Source organism: Oncorhynchus clarkii, chromosome 15, assembly GCF_045791955.1.
Source record: "Oncorhynchus clarkii lewisi isolate Uvic-CL-2024 chromosome 15, UVic_Ocla_1.0, whole genome shotgun sequence".
Classification (NCBI taxonomy): domain Eukaryota; kingdom Metazoa; phylum Chordata; class Actinopteri; order Salmoniformes; family Salmonidae; genus Oncorhynchus; species Oncorhynchus clarkii.
This window is the reverse complement of record NC_092161.1, coordinates 31,709,841-31,726,501: the sequence shown is the minus strand read 5'-3', so window position 1 is coordinate 31,726,501 and position 16,661 is coordinate 31,709,841.

Sequence of the window (16,661 nt, the reverse complement as noted above, 5' to 3'; positions counted from 1 at the left end):
AGATTTACTAGCATTTAAGAGCAGTTGGAAGCCATGGAAGGAGAGCTGTATGGCATTGAAGCTCGTTTGGAGGTTTGTTAACACAGTGTCCAAATAAGGGCCAGATGTATAAATAATGTGTATTCTGCGTAGAGGTGGATCAAAGAATCACCCGCAGCAAGGTTAATGATAAACCGCTGGTTTGAGCCCTGAATGCTGATTTAAGTGCAGTGGGGAACCTATAAGATGCTCCATATCCATTAGTCATACTATAAGTTACTGTGTTTATTTTGGTGTTACAGCTGCATTCAAGAAATGGAACAGCAAGGCCACTGACCATGATGTTCGGAGAGCTGTGGCAGACCACCTCAAGCATGCTCCTGCTAGAGCCATAGGTGGTGGTTTCCACGTCACCATCACACAGGGCCATTGATAACGCAGCGAAATATATCTATCATTTTGATGGGCTATGGGCTCTTTGTGGGCTATACTCGGCCTTGTCTCAGGATGGTAAGTTGATGGTTGAAGATATCCCTCTAGTGGTGTGGGGGCTGTGCTTTGGCAAAGTGGGTGGGGTTATATCCTTCCTGTTTGGCCCTGTCTGGGGGTATCATCGGATGGGGCCACAGTGTCCCCTGACCCCTTGTGTCTCAGCCTCCAGTATTTATGCTGCAGTAGTTTATGTGTCGGGGGGCTAGGGTCAGTTTGTTATATCTTGAATAATTCTCCTGTCTTATCTTGTGTCCTGTGTGAATTTAAGTATGCTCTCTCTAATTCTCTCTTTCTTTCTCTCTCTCGGAGGACCTGAGCCCTAGGACCATGCCTCAGGACTACCTGGCATGATGACTCCTTGCTATCCCCAGTCCACCTGGCCGTGTTGCTGCTCCAGTTTCAACTGTTCTGCCTGTGATTATTATTATTTGTCCATGATGGTCATTTATGAACATTTGAAAATCTTGGCCATGTTCTGTTATAATCTCCACCCGGCACAGCCAGAAGAGGACTAGCCAACCCTCATAGACTGGTTCCTGTTTAGGTTTCTTCCTAGGTTTTGGGCTGTCTAGGGAGTTTTTCCTAGCCACCGTGCTTCTACACCTGCATTGCTTGCTGTTTGGGTTTTTTGGCTGGGTTTCTGTACAGCACTTTGAGATATCAGCTGATGTACGAAGGGCTGCATAAATTGATTTGATAATTATTCAATTAATAAAATGTTTTATATTAATTTGAACATTTTGTCTGTTATCACTGTACTTGACTGAATGTTTTGTGCTAATACTGGAGTAATGTAATGAGTTGTGTGACTGTTAATTTAAAAAAATGACAAACCATTTTTTGGTTACTGCGTCCATATGTATAGGCTACAAGTACATTGAAATTATGTTCTTTGAAAGTCGTTAAAACAACGACCTGAAAAATGTCTTTTCAACTTTCACATTCAACCGAAACGGGACATTTTTCCTTTGTAGGTGTCTTTTCAACTACATGAAAAAGACGTATTTTCAACTTTCCCTGTTTTGATACTGTCGCAAAGCTAACTAAAAAGTATTCCCCAAGAGAGGATGGCTTTCACTTCAGCAGTGATAAATTCATGAATGTCTTTGACGAAAAGATCATGATCACAAGAAAGCAAATTACAGACTCCTCTTTAAATCTGCGTATTTCTCCAAAGCTCAGGTGACCTGAGTCTGCACAACACTGCCAGGACCTAGGATCAAGGGAGACACTCACGTTTTTTAATCCTATATCTCTTGACACATTCATGAAAATAGTAATGGCCTCTAAACCTTCAAGCTGCATACTGGACCCTATTCCAACTAAACTACTGAAAGAGCTGCTTCCTGTGCTTGGCCCTCCTATGATGAACATAATAAACGTCTCCCTATCCACTGGATGTGTACCAAACGCACTAAAAGTGGCAGTAATAAAGCCTCTCTTAAAAAAGCCCAACCTTGACCCAGAAAATATAATTCCTGAAGACAAACGATGTATACGATGATGGGTTTTAGACCCCATCATAGCACTGAGACTGCACTCGCGAAGATGATAAATGATATTTTAATGGCATCAGACCAAGGCTCTGCATCTGTCCTCTTGCTACTAGACCTTAGTGTTGCTTTTGACACCATCGATCATGACATTCTTTTGGAGAGATTGGAAACCCAAAATTCAAGTGCAGAGATGACATGTATTTCTCCCCTGCCCCTGTTTCGAGACAGGTGCATGATAATGGTCCATTCTAAATCAAAATGAATTCAAACATATATTATTTAGTATATGTAAAGACAAGATTAAATCAAGAACAGTCGGATGGGTAACAATACTAGCCTATCACTCTGAATTATATATTATAACTTGTGAACAATGTCCAGTTTAAGGCAAGAAGCAATGCCTTTTTTTGTGTGACTTTTGCGACTCATAGTCGCATACGTCATAGGCCTATATGTTTTGATAAGGTTTGTATCACAACTAAAGTGACCAAATAACTTCTTAAAATGAAGCACATTAATCCACTTTACCACGGGTGTAGAGCCTAACTGGCATACATACTGTACTGTATGCAGCACGTGAGTTTCAAGTTTGGGAAAGATCATTTTCACCATAGAAATGCACCTTTGAAATGAAAGCATTCAATCAAATCAAAATCAAATCAAATGTTATTTGTCACATGCACCGAATACAACAGTGAAATGTTTACTCACAAGCCCTTAAACCAACAATGCAGTTTTAAGAAAAAAAAGTGTTAAGAAAGTATATACTAAAATAAACTGTTTCGAGACAGGTGCATGAGTTGTTGGAGTTGAATGGAGTTGTTATTTTACCTTAAATGCACAAGGTCCTCTACTCCGCCAATTAATCCACACATAAAACGGTCAACCGAATCGTTTCTAGTCATCTCTCCTCCTTCCAAGCTTTTCTTCTCTTGATTTTATATTGCGACTGGCAACTTTCATAAATTAGGTGCATCACCGACCTCGTTCGTCTTTTAGCCACCCACGTGGTATAACCAATGAGGAGATGGCACGTGGGTACCTGCTTCTATAAACCAATGAGGAGATGGGAGAGGCAGGATCTGCATCAGAAATATAACTTCTATTTCTATGACTTCTATTTTAGCCCTTGGCAACGCAGAGGCTCGTTGGCGCGTGCGAGCAGTGTGGGTGCAATAATTGAGTAATATAGTTTTAAAAATTTATTTTGCAATGCTCCCGCACACGACGTGAGCGGTGTAGTCAGCCTGTAATGGGGAATAGGCATTGTTATGCCCCCTTCACGACACTCTTGGTGTGTTTGGACCATGATAGTTTGTTGGTGATGTGGACATCAAGGAACTTGAAGCTCTTAACCTGCTCCGCTACAGCCCTGTCAATGAGAATGGGGGCGTGCTCGGTCCTCCTTTTCCTGTAGTCCACAATCATCTTCTTTGTCTTGATCACATTGAGGGAGAGGTTGTTATCCTGGCACCACACTGCCAGTTCTCTGACCTCCTCACTATATGCTGTCTCATCGTTGTCGGTGATTATGCCTACCACTGTTGTGTTGTCAGCCAACTTAATGATGGTGTTGGAGTCGTGCTTGGCCATGTAGTCATGGGTGAACAGGGAGTACAGGAGGGGACTGAGCAAGGACCCCTGAGGGCCCCAATGTTGAGGATCAGTGTGGCAGATGTGTCGTTACCTACCTTTACCACCTGGGAGCGGCCCATCAGGAAGTCCAGGATCCAGTTGCAGAGGGAGGTGTTTAGCCCCAGGGTCCTTAGCTTAGTGATGAGCTTTGAGGGCACCATGGTGTTGAACACTGAGCTGTAGTCAATGAATAGCATTCTCACGTAGGTGTTCCTTTTGTCCATGTCACACCCTGATGTTTCACCTGTCCTTGTGATTGTCTCCACCCCCTCCAGGTGTCACTTACTTTCCTTGGTGTATTTATCCCTGTGTTTCCTGTCTCTCTGTGCCAGTTCGTCTTGTATGTTCAAGTCAACCTTCAAGTTTTTCCTGTGCTCCTGCTTTTCTATTCTCTTTTACTTGTCCTCCCGGTTTTGACCTTTGCCTGTTTTTCTGGACTCCATTCCCGCCTGCCTGACCATTCTGCCTGCCCTGACCTCGAGCCTGTCTGCCATTCTGGAGTTCTGGAACTCTGAACTGGTTTTGACCTTTTGCCTGTACACGGCCATTCTCTTGCCCACCCCTTTTGGATTGTTAATAAATATCTTTGACTCTTACCATCTGCCTCCTGTGTCTGCACCTGGGTCTCGCCTAGTGCCCTTATAGTCTAGGTGGGAAAAGGCAGTGTGGAGTGCAATAGAGATTGCATCATCTTTGGATCTGTTGGGGCCATATGCAAATTAGAGTGGGTTTAGGGTTTCTGGGATAATGGTGTTGATGTGAGCCATGACCAGCCTTTCAAAGCACTTCATGGCTATAGACGTGTTCTTGGGCACAGGGACTATGGTGGTCTGCTTGAAACATGTTGGTTTTAAAGACTCGGTCAGGGACAGGTTGAAAATGTCAGTGAAGACACTTGCCAGTTGGTCAGCGCATGCTCGGAGTACATGTCCTGGTAATGCGACTGGCCCTGCGGCCTTGTGAATGTTGACCTGTTTACTTCTTACTCTCATCGGCCACGGAGAGTGTGATCACACAGTCGTCCAGAACAGCTTATGCTCTCATGCATGCTTCATTGTTGCTTGCCTCAAAGCGAGCATAGAAGTTATTTAGCTCATCTGGTAGGCTCGTGTCACTGGGCAGCTCGTGGCTGTGCTTCCCTTTGTAGTCCGTAATAGTTTGCAAGTGTTATCCATGTCATCGTTCAGCCACGACTTGGTGAAACATAAGATACTCCAGTTTTTAATGTCCAGTTGGTAGGATAATCTTGATTGAAGCTCATCCATTTTGTTATCCAATGATTGCACGTTAGCTAATAGGACTGATGGTAGAGGGGGATTACTCAATCGCCGTCAGATACTTACAAGGCACCCCGACCTATGTCCCCGATATCTCTTTCTCTTCTTGATGTGAATGACAGGGATTTGGGCCTTGTCGGGTGTCTGAACTAAATCGTTCACATCCGACTCGTTAAAGAAAAAATCTTTGTCCAGTACGAGGTGAGTAATCGCTGTCCTGATATCCAGAAGCTCTTTTCGGTCATAAGAGACGGTGACAGAAACATTATGTTTCTTCCGGTGCCATTCTTTTTTTCTTTCTTTTTACATACATAATCACATTTGTGGTCACTTTTGATAATAGTGTTTTCCCGCTAATGGAACATTCACGTTTATAGCCTACTGTCATGTGCACATTGCTGTGCTTATAATGTGAAGAAATAGCCTAATTATCACATGTGCTCCCACTCCGGCCTCTAGGTGACCAGGCTGCTCGTTATGGCACACACCTGTCACCATCGGTACTTGCACCTGCGCATCATCAGATTCACCTGAACTGTATCACCTCCTTGATTACCTGCCCTATATATGTCACTCCCTTTGGTTCCTTCAGAGCTGTCATTGTTTTTGTTTCATGTCTGTGTGCTGTTAGTGTTTCTTGTTTTGTATTATGCTCTGTTTATTTTTATTAAAACACTCACTCACTGAACTTGCGACTCTCAGCGCACATCGTTACACTAATAGTTCATCAACATTTTAAGCTGAACGTTCTGATCTGTTGCTTCACCCTCATTGCTTTAAAAAGTTTTTAATGCTAGTGGTTGTATTAATTTGGGATCTATCGCATCCCACAACTGTCCCAGACTATGTTTGGAATATTTACTTCTCACACAGAATAGAATAGGTCAACTTTTGTACTATGGGGGATAGTAGATTGACATAGGCTAGTGCTTTTGCTGTTCGTTAGGCCTACTCATCTTGTTGGCTGACAAAGTAAATGTGGACAGTTCTTCCAATATCTTCAATAGGCACCTCGGAATTGAATAAGGACGCGCGCAGTGTGGTCCCCAATGTGTCTGTCTTCACTTGTAGCCTGTGAGAAATCAAGTGAGCCGTGTGAGTGAGATGAGAGGTGCTTCGGAGCAGGCCGCACTCAGTGAGAAGGGCTGCAAAAGGCATGGATTTGTTTAGGGTGCATTATGACCACCCGAAGGGGATGCCACTAGGAAATTTGAGCCAATATCAAGTGCTTGTCAAATTGTGAATGAGAGCCTGATGAAGTGTGTACAGCCAACACAAGAAAAGCAGAGCTCATGCCTTTGAAGCGATTTTTTTCCAAATCATCATTAGTCACTTCCTGCAGCCTGACAATGTATTAAAACTCTAAATTAAGCATATCGGAGTACCTATTTCTTTGTTAACCGCTCAACACAGAATAGCCGCATGTGCGCACTCCCTCAAATCATTTGAAGAAAATATAATTTCCATTTTATTCAGCTTTGTTCAATTGAATTCCTCATACTATAAAATAATTCCACGGAATTCTAAGCAAACCTTGTCTCCTAAATGAACTAGTGTAGCCCACAGCCATATGGCATAGCCAGATCAGGATCTAACATAAGGACAACTCAGAGTATTCCATTCTGTTCTTCTGAAATAGACAACATTTTCTTCATATCATGTTTCTTTAGACCTGTCTAAAATAAATTATGGATTTATTGTGAAGGTGTATGCTATATTACATGGATTTATTAGCATTTTTTAAATGTAGATGTTCCAAAGGTCTGCATCAGTGGTTCCTGGAAGCCAGGAGATGCTAAATGTGTTTATGTTAATTAATGGTCAATTACCATGAGACCGACTGTTATTTGCTTGACAATCACCAGCTAACAACATTTCGTGACCACCACAGCCCTAGCTGAGACCCCTGTCACCATTTGATACTCCTAAAATGAGGCATGACCAAGAATTACCTTATATTATCATCATATTCTCCAAGAACAGAATCAATAGTTCAAAAATGTAAATTATAATTATTCCCAGACTGTAGCTTTAAGCTTAAACTGCTGAATCTACTGTAGGTCTACCCATCAATTCAAGATGAAACTTTGTATCATTCACTGAATATACTGCAAAATTCACATGAGCTCTGTAGACTGGTCTTCCCTCTCACCTTCTGATCCTGCTAAGACATGATGAGCATACAGTGTTGTGCACTGACTTCACTAGAGGGCTGCATTGCCACGGGATGCCTGCGTGTACCAGGCAGTGATCATTGCAGCATCTGCAGGCAGGAGTGTTCGGTCAGGCACACTTCTTTGGGGTGAAAATATTTTTGTTGTCCCACAGATTATTTTGAAACGGTTCCCTTTGTAATTTGTGTGCATTAGCCTACCTATTGTATTAAAAACACACTTTTTCGCATCATTCACACAGAATTTGCCTCTTCACCTTCAGTAGCCTACCTCTCCTAGTTGGGTGCGAGAGTTCAAGTGCGCTCAGTATCTGTGGTCTCATTGACACAGAGTAGACTGCCTACATGGGCGGAGAATCACGAGGCAGTTAACTTCATATTCAAGTTAACTTAAACATGATTATACTGTAGTTTACTACAGTGTCTGTAAATAAATATTGACAATGAACAGAAGTGGAGGGCGCTCAACCAACGTGAGTTGAAGTGCAATCAAAAAATACAGTCATCATTGAAAAGGAAAAGGCACAATGTGAACATAAAAGGTAGGCTGTGGTGAGCGAGCATTGCTCCTTTTCATTTTCAATAAGTTTGACTCTGCCTGCAAATCGCCCTCCTACAATGCAGGCTATGTCCTATACGACTACTCAAAACGTAACGAGTGTCACAGTCGTCATTCTTGCGGCTTCCAGTTCGTGTGGCTTCAATATAGAGTAGGTGGGGAAGCACGGTACAGTTATCTTTCCGAGGAAATGTACCTCCTAAATAGGCTTATGGTTAAGCTATAGTTTACTAAGTTGCATAGAAATATGCCTAACTATTGATCACCCATGTTTCTCCAATCTTCAACTCCTAAAAGGTAGGTTATACAATAGCTCACGAGAAAGTGCAAGTCTCTCCAACTCTGCTCTCTTCAAATTACATCTAGAATATTGGCTGATAATAGCCCAGTAATACAATGTAAGGTCGATGTAAGAATCTCTGGTAATTTAACCTATTTCTAAAGTTATTTTTGCGCATTTGATGTTGACAATAGGGCGCAAAATTGCTGGGACCATGGCTGGCAAGTGAGCTTATTCACATAAGCATAAAATGACATTCCAGTACTGCGGTTGAGTTTGGGACCAGTTCTTGCGGTAGTGGGTTGGAGTCAGACAGAAAGGAGTGGGATGAAGAAATCATTCACATGACAGCGCAGGCTAGAAATGATTATTAAGGTGTCAGTGTGAAAAGTAGGGAATTAGCTAGGGAAACTGACAGATCAATAACATTTCATTGCCATACTGACTAATACAACTCACATTGCACTGAAAAAACGTCAGAATTCAGGTCAAGTTAGATTGAGGCAAAAATAATCGCTAATGTAGGCCAATTTTTGGCCAGCTCTCTCTAACAGTACATCAAAATGGCGAAGGCTTGGCAAGTTCATGAAATTCTGAAACGGGACAAAACGAAGGCCACAAAACATTTTCATACAAACAACTGTTGTTAGATAGTAATAATGGCCACCTCATATCGCTATCTGACAGTTAACTAGAGGCTAGAGCAGTGGCAACTACTCACTATGCTCAACTCTCTCTCTCTGGTCCAGCCAGCCTTCCAGAAACTTTGCCTTCAAACAGCCTGCCAGCCCGCTCTGTGGTGTCCATGCAGTCATAAATCCAGTCGGGTAAACACATACCAAACAGCCTACCCGACCTCTCTGAGGCATCCACATGGTCCTAAAGCACATAGTTTCCTATTTTGCATGTAATTCCAATGATAAAACTGTGGGGGATAAAAATGCAATTTCTTAATGCGTGGGAGGGCACTTGGTATCACATCCACTGGTCAGACTTTAACAAGGCTGGAGAAATGACAGTGTACAAGCGTGATGTTTATGAGTGGAATAAAGCAGATCACATTAACTGGGATGACGTTCCCTCTCATGGGAGACCAAAAAGAGCTAGCTGAAAGCCATGCAAGCCTCAAATGAGCCATGCCTTTAATATTCTGAGGAGCTGCTGCTGCTTCAGCATGATGCCAATTAGTAAGTAATGTTGTATGTTGTAAACCGAAATGTCAGTGGAGGCACAATAGGTTACTGGCATGTATTTGCTAGTGGCAGCCTGTATGTTATTGTCAATTTTACAATAACTGGGAGCCATTTGTCAGCAAGTTAAGAAAATACAAATTTACAGCACTTTCTACCAACAAGTTGCAGCTACATTACTAGTAAATGCACACAATAACCTCTTCACAGTGCAGCTCATTAGAGACACGTGCTCTTGCAAAGTCTGCTTAACAGACAGTGTCGGAGGAGGCGCTCAACTTGCATCGGCATAACCATCAAACACTTTGAGAGTGTGTTAACACGCATTCCAAGAAATGAGTATGAACCTGGTGGCACCGCAGAAACATTGATGCACTAAACCAAGAGGTTGCAAGTGCAAATCCCTAAAGCATTCTTTTATACTCTGTCAAGTGTCCTTGAGCACTGCACGTTTTACGTTGATGTAACGTTGGTGGTGGTAATTGGACAAATATTTACTTTATTATGGGCATCTTTTAGCAAAGTGCAGGAATGTGTCCTTGTCAATAAGTCTGTAGCCATATCTGTTTTAGGCTCACATACTTGGTGGTGTAGTAGGACCTTTCAGGTTACTATCAACCAAGAGCTTTTAAGTTCAGATCCCAGTTAATGCTCAGTCCCAACTGTGGCCACAGTACAAATTAGTACACAATATATTTTTTTACGTAGTGTCAGAAATAACATCTTCAAGTTGTTGTATAAACTAAATGCAAAGTGCAAAAATGTATTCTTGGCAATATACAGTATGTATAGTTAATCTCTGTCATCTCCACAGACCTGGCGGCTCAGCAGGAACTTCAGATACCTATGTAGCAACCAAGAGGTTTTGAGTTCAAATCCCAGGAGAGCTTTAGTACCAAGTAATCCAGGGGACCATGACACAATGTAAAACAAATCCTTCTTGGGGATGTCCTTGGAAATAGGCAAAACCTGCAGGGGACCATAATTGAAGTAATTGGCAATTATGCCTATACTATATTCTCTGTGACATTTGACACATGGGTTTTCTCGTGTGCTCAAATGTTGTCACGTATATTTTCATGGTATTACATGTTTAAACTTTGCATCCCCATGTTGTCACATTTTATTTTCTACTGCGAGTTTAGTGGAATCTGTGTGGGTAGCTGGACAGGTAGGATGAGTGACAGTGAAGGTGAACAGGTGGTCACGGGTCAGGTGACAGAGGAATGGATGAGACTGAGGCAGGAATGACTTTAACCATAAAGTGGTATATTTACTGGGTAGTTTGTGGTGGATTCATGGACACACAGAATGTCTGGATTAGACGGCGTTAAGGAAGAGAAAGCAGCGAGGTCGGGCGATGGCGATTTCCTTCTTTTAATGAGTTGAGATCTGTCGGACATTTCCACCTGACCTAATTAAAGCGCCCCTGGCCCAGCTGAGCAAGTGTCCATGAATTAAATAATTCTTCCACCAACTCCATGGGCCTTTTCAACAAAGTAAAATATTCTCAGTGACATTTGACACATGGGTTTTCTCATGTGCTCAAATGTTGTCACGGATATTTTCATGGTATTGCATGTTTACATTTTTCATCCCCATGTTGTCATGTTTATTTCACAGGAGATCACGTGATCGCATGATGAATTAATGTGCTTTTTCCGTAAGTGACCAGGCTGTGGGACAGAAACTAATTTCCTGTTATTGATCAAGCAATCAAAAGTGTATGCTTTTGTGCACTGCTGTCTGTTCAGCACCACAATGGGATGGCTTTGTTAAATCATACCATGGACAGCGACCACCCAGCCTTATTCTTAACAAGTGTCCAATTTATGGGGATTCTGCAATCCACCTGGCAGCATGCAATCAATCACGTGCTAACACACGATGATTGACATCGTTGTCCACTCTTAGGCCAACCTCTGAAATCCGTGCTCCCTGTTACCACCTTCACTCTCTAAATTTTACCCTACAGCATTGCATTAAAGCCTGGGCTGCATTTATGTGTTTGTCAGACCAATAATCAGAGCCATTGCTTTTCTGAATGCAGATGTGGCAGTATTACAGTGTCCATATCAGGACAGCCTCGGTCTCAGCCTCGGTCTCAGCCTCGGCCCCAGCCCTGGTCTCAGCCCTGGTCTCAGCCTCGGTCTCAGCAGTGCTAGCGGGATCCTAACTTCTGTGGCTGTAGGTTAGGGCCAATGCCTCCATGGTGATGGTTTTTCATGAGATGGCAATCTTGTTGTGTCATTATCCCGCATAATCCTCACATAAATAATCTCATTTGATTTGAATTATGAATCATGAAATTAAAATAAAGAGCTGAGAACTGCATCAATACAAGAACACGGGTTGGATTGAATTGAATTCATAGCGTGGTAGTAGGTACTGTATCTATCTATAGACTCTCCGGTTAGAAAGTCAATCGTTTCAAATGACCTGTGAAAATCTTAGCAATTTCAGTGTCATGGAAGATGGTCTCATTATAATTACATACTTTAGAGTTTACGTTATACAGTGTGCATGTGCAACCTCCTGGAAGACCCAGATGTCTCCCCCTAGGAGGGCTAAAATCAGAAGATTACAGCTCGATTAAGCACCGAAGCTGGCCTTGGCAATTGAATGTTTGAAGATTCCCACTTTTGTGGAAGAAAACTAAGCTATAGCCTCCAGTATCCAATTAATATTTTAAAGTGTTCGTTTTGTCAATGATGTGCCTCGTTTTTGTTTGTATTCCTCTCGTTGGCCTATGGCTCACATCTTTTGTTTAAACAACAAGTTCCTTCTTGGTTTCCGGAGGTCCTGGAAGATTAGCTGTGTCAACGCTCCAAGTGTGCTAAGTATCAGGACAAGTTCTTCTAATGAATTAACCCTAACTGTAAAAATAAAATACTCATTTATATTTTTAATTACCCTGCTGTTTTCCCTCGCTCTCTCTCTATTGGCGTTGGTCCCCACATCACATCTGGACTGTTGGTTTGTAATCAATACAGTGGAATCCCAGGATTCTGGGATTCTGGGCTAATTACTGAAGTGGTGCCATGGGATTAATTAATTATTCCATTTGCATATGTGCTAATTGTTTTATTAAGCTAATTGGTGGGGACTAATCAAACTAGAACTGTGATGTTTGAATGTCAATGGTTTTTCCTTTGCAACACCAACGATACTGCAGGAGCCACTCAACAAATATTGACATATATTGACACCGCTATGAGGACACCCTTATCGTGATGATTTGAGCTAACTGGATGTTTCCGAGAACTAATGGTCACAGGTGTCTCTGTGCTGTTGAACAGCTTTGCTTCCTTCCTCATGACCTCACACTGGCATTCGATATTGGATCACATGTGCCCACTCTCTTGACAACACCCAGCTGAGCCACTGAAAGTCTAGCGATTCGATGACCCAGGTGGTGGTAAATCAAGACGACGAGTTAGTTTAACCAATTCAACTACTAACGGTGAGGACATGGGGAAAGGGTCAGGAGGCAGCATTGCTGAACAGCCACTAACCTAGAACGTCAAATTAAAGAGGAAGAGAAAGAGGAAGAGAGGAAGGCCAAAGAACACCTGGAGAGAAAGCACAAAAGAGGAGATAAGGTTAGAAGGGGTGACGTGGGAAACTGCTATTGCTACACTTCTTCACAGGCTAGCGAAATACAGAACAGGAATGCGACAATTCGCCAGTGACCTATGTTCCTCTTGGAGCACAAAAGGCTTTTGAATAGAAAGCTCACCTGCTGGATAAATATGATGGCTATCTTTGGAATAAGATCTATTTTTGGTATAGTGTAGTATTGATATTGTCGGTGGGTGGTGATGGAATAATCTGTCCTGTGAGGAAAGCCTACAGGGATAAATGGCTTTCGCTGATGTAATGATGTTCTACATCAGATACATCAACAGTAATATATAGACATATGTATCTGAGTGATTTTCATACCCCAATTAAACAGATACAATTCCAGGCTCAAGATTCATGGGGGAGCTTTGCCCTGTCTCCATGGTTTCCAGGAGATGTTTTTGATTCCTGCTACTGTTTGATCTGTTTTTCATGTTCTCTCATCACTCCTATATGTGGTATGTACCCTAGGCCTGATCCCAAAAGGATTATACCGTGTGATTTAGTTGGTGGAGCGTGGCACTTGCAACGCCAGGGTTGTGTGTTCAATCCCCACAGGGGGACCAGTAAGAAAATGTATGAACTCACTACTGTAAGTTGCTCTGGATAAGAGCTAAATGTAAATACTTCTTTTGGCGCTCTAGAAAAAAAAACAGTCAAGGTCAAGAGACTATAGATTACTCCTAGGTTGTCAATATTAGGACAGCCCGATACAAGGCTGTCCTAATATGGACACCATCCACCCCATATACAGTACCGTTTGGGGTCACTTAGAAATGTCCTTGATTTTGAAAGAAAAGCACATTTTTTTGTCCATTAAAATAACATAAAATTTATCAGAAATACAATGTAGACATCACTCCTGTGTTCCAATGGCACGTTGTGTTAGCTAATCCTAGTTTATCATTTTAAAAGTCTAATTGATCATTAGAAAACCCCTTTTCAATTATGTTAGCACAGCTGATAACTGTTGTTCTGATTAAGGAAGCAATAAAACTGGCCTTCTTTAGTCTAGTTGAGTATCTGGAGCATCAGCATTTGTGGGTTGGATTACAGGCTCAAAATGGCTAGAAACAAAGAAATGTATTCTGAAACTCGATAGTCTATTCTTGCTCTGAGAAATGAAGGCTATTCCATGTGAGAAATTGCCAAGAAACTGAAGATATCATACAACGCTGTGTACTACTCCCTTCACAGAACAGCGCAAACTGGCTCTAACCAGAATAGAAAGAGGAGTTGGAGGCCCCGGTGCACAACTGAGCAAGAAGACAAGTACATTAGAGTGTCTAGTTTGAGAAACAGACACCTCACAAGTCCTCAACTGGCAGCTTCATTAAATCGTACCCGCAAAACCCCAGTCTCAACATCAAATGTGAAGAAGTGACTCCAGGATGTTGGCCTTCTAGGCAGAGTTGCAAAGAAAAAGCCATATCTCAGACTGGCCAATAAAAAGAAAAGATTAAGATGGGCAAAAGAACACAGGCACTAGAAAGTGTCTGTACGCCTATGTAGATATTCCATAAAAAAATCTGCAGTTTCCAGCTACAAGTCATTTACAATTTACAAGACTGTATTTCTGATCAATGGGACAAAAAAATAGCTTTTCTTTCAAAAACAAGGAAATGTGACCCCAAACTTTTGAACGGTAGTGTACATTATATCAAGTACATGGTTTCCCTTAGATGCTGTCTATTCCTGGTAACTGTCATAGAAATGATGGCAGAAAGAAATGATGATTCAATTTACACACAAACTATTGGCCGTCATACCCAACCTTCTCTTCTTCAAGAGTTCAACAGTTCCAAAAATCTGATGGTTGACTAACATGTTACTAAGGAATAGGATTGTTATTAGGATTTCATGTGGTGGTACATATGATTGATTTGTATCTTTCTGTATGTAATTGAATGTATGTGTGTCTATAATTTGTTGATAGTATGTCTACGGTATGTCTGTAAATTGTTATGTCAGAGATTTGTCTGAAATTGTGTCCCCTCCCTGCTGCTGTCAATGAGACGAAAAACCAAAATTGTTCTCAAATCGATTACCAGCAAGGGCAAAACCCATTTATTCCTATTGTCATTTTTCTTTTGTGAATCTTCTGCTGAATCTTCTGGTTCAATACACCATTGTATCCCTGGGTAACCATCTTCTTGACTTTTGTATTATACTTTGTTTTTTTTGTGCTATATCAAATCCCATTTTCTCCTTGGTGAATGAGTGTAGCCTACTACATCTGTGGTAAACAGTTGAATGAAAAGGCGAGATTGAGGAAATAAATTCAACCCTTTTTTTTTTACAAATAATTCAGTTAACCTCGTCTTTATAGGCTTCCAAAGATACAGAAAAGTGTCTTGTCTGATTTCCCAGAACTCAAACCTACTTTACTTTGTTGTGGTGAGAATATCTTACTCTGGGGAAAGTATGTTCTTGGCTGTGGGTTGAGGTGTAGGATGGCAGTCATATTTTATTTGTCAATGTTATTCAGACAGACCACAATAATGAAAATAATGTTTGTTGCTATGAGAAACAGACCTTTATACTGTAGATATGAAAACACCCAGCGCCATCTGAACAAGTATGTACATTCGTTTCTAATCCAATCTGTTGTCGGCGCCTAGTTCTTGGAACATGCCCCAATTAAACGTTCATGTTTTAGTCAACGTTGAAGACTATTCATTAAAATGTTACAAGTGAAATAACTGACAGCCATCTTCAATGTTTATTCAAGCCTGCTGTCACCGCAGTCATGTACATCCAACAAGCTAATTTAGCTGTACTCTCAAGAGTAGGAGTACAGGAGTGGGAGGACAACTTGGCATTGTGTTCAACTTTTTTACTTCCAAATCTCTTTTCTCTGTATAGTTATTTTAATTACTTTAATTGAGAATGCAAATCCACATATATGCCTTCATTTCTCTCAGGTAAAAGTCTTGGGAGAATAAAAACAATTACAAGGCCTTTAGTCCGTAAAATGCTTCCATTTCTTCTTTCAATTGGTCCATATTCCCTAGTGTTTCCCATCAGATGGGATTTGGCTGTGCCAGTACGGTAGCCAGACAGATGAGTGAACAGCCATGTGCATGAGGTGCACACTTCCAATAAGATTAAGAGACCATGTAGGATGCTCTATCCCCCAGCAATAAAACACTTCATATCAACTGACATTTATCAATTGGCCAAAAGCACTGTGGTTGTTTTACAATAAAGTGGTTGGTAAATGGATTTTATAACCTTCGGTGTTTAACGTGAATCACAATCAAAGCAATTGAAAATAAGAGCCAGAGTCGATACGTCAATAAATGTTTCATTTTCTACATTATGGGCTCAACTGCTCCTCAACTGTGGCAGCATATGGACAGATAGAGGAGCTTTTCAAGGAGAATAGGGGAGAAAACATGGGCATATGCTCATGACCTTGCATGTAGTAATGTTGAGGTACACTATTGAACGAACTTGCAATCTCATTGTACAGCACATACTGTATGCTATAGGCCTACAAATTACATGATAACATTGATAGCAATCTGTCAAACCCATAGAGATAAAAATGTGTTGTCTCTATATTGACAGACCACAGTATTGAAATACATTAAGGTCACAATATTTCAACACAATTATGTTATTGTAGTGTATAAATCCATTCCAGAGAGACAGAAAGCTTATTGTAAATGTTCATATTTATTCAGTGCACGTTCCGTATAAGGTCAGATTTCCAAACAAAATACAACTGCTGACCAAAAATATTACAATGAATGACAAAGCAAAAGCAAGAGAAAGGGGATTTCATTTATGTTCAACCCATTGACCTTAGCAGTAAAATATGTATCAAACATACATTGAATGGAGGTGAAATGCTACAGGAGGTCACCTGTCTTGTTCTGGTGAGTAAGATTTAAGGACAGTTGAATTGTCTCTGTTATCTATTTATGTGTTTTCTCTACTTCAATGGGCCC